Source organism: Papilio polytes, unplaced genomic scaffold (assembly GCF_000836215.1).
Source record: "Papilio polytes unplaced genomic scaffold, Ppol_1.0 DF823124.1, whole genome shotgun sequence".
NCBI lineage: Eukaryota > Metazoa > Arthropoda > Insecta > Lepidoptera > Papilionidae > Papilio > Papilio polytes.
This window is the reverse complement of record NW_013526080.1, coordinates 1-968: the sequence shown is the minus strand read 5'-3', so window position 1 is coordinate 968 and position 968 is coordinate 1. Positions and strand designations below refer to the sequence as shown.

At 41.4% G+C, this 968-nt stretch overlaps 1 long non-coding RNA gene across 1 annotated transcript; it reads right to left on the bottom strand.

Annotated features, from left to right (window-relative positions):
- On the bottom strand, positions 1-924 carry LOC106105291. Its single transcript, XR_001225726.1, has 3 exons — positions 832-924; positions 429-570; positions 1-34 (listed from the first exon to the last, which is right to left on the bottom strand). It is a non-coding gene; the product is annotated as an uncharacterized LOC106105291 (long non-coding RNA).
- Positions 925-968: the final 44 nt, after the last annotated feature.

Sequence of the window (968 nt, the reverse complement as noted above, 5' to 3'; positions counted from 1 at the left end):
CCGCGCCCCCGGGCAGGCTCACCCGCGGCGCAGTCTGCAAACACGGACAATAAGGAAAATGTACAGTAGCGAAAATATGCGGTGTCCCACTTACAGATACATCACCTGGTTGGTTGCAAAAAGATGAATAAATAAACCCTCTTCTTTCAATTAACCAATTTAGAAGCAAAGAGTTACGCAAACTACGAAATGATCATAAAAAGACCATCGACCGTGTGCCACTGACCATCCTTTTTCATACAGACAATCTTAAAGCTGTCATTGTCGTCTCAATGAGTACAAAATAGTCAAACGACTTTTATACGAAAATTTACCAGATTTCCCTATTGTATTTAACCCTTTTCAAGACTCAGGATAACAGGTATTTGGACCTCAAGTTCTGAGAATAACAATCGGACAATACGACGGAACATTAAAGCATATCTCACCAGGACTTGCAGCTGCGTAGAGTGGTCGGCAGAGTCAATGCGGTTGTGTGCGCGGCATGTGTACACGCCCGCGTCCAACGCACGTGCACTCTGCACGCGCAGGGACCCCGACCCCACCAGGTAGAAGCGCGAATCCAAGTCACTGGAAAAAAATAATTATTTCTCAGTATTATTAATTCAGTCGAAGAAGCCATTCCATTAATGTTTTGTTTTATAATGGTACGGACACATTCCGTACATTGGTCCTTCGAGCCGGATATAGTAGAATTTACATTGGATGAAACGCAATTATTTTTTTTTTCTCTAAGGAAATCATCTTGTTTTTCTTTTGCTATTAGGATCCGTTAATTTTGAACCAGTTATCGAATATTAATCTATTAATTTGATATATTATGATACTTACTTGAGGTCAATGGCGACTCCATTGTTAAGCCAGATCATCTCTGGCTTGGGATAGCCCACCGCCGCACAATCGAAAGTCACGGACGCACCTGCACAAATTATATTCTATGTCAGTTATATCTTTAATGCTATGCTTTT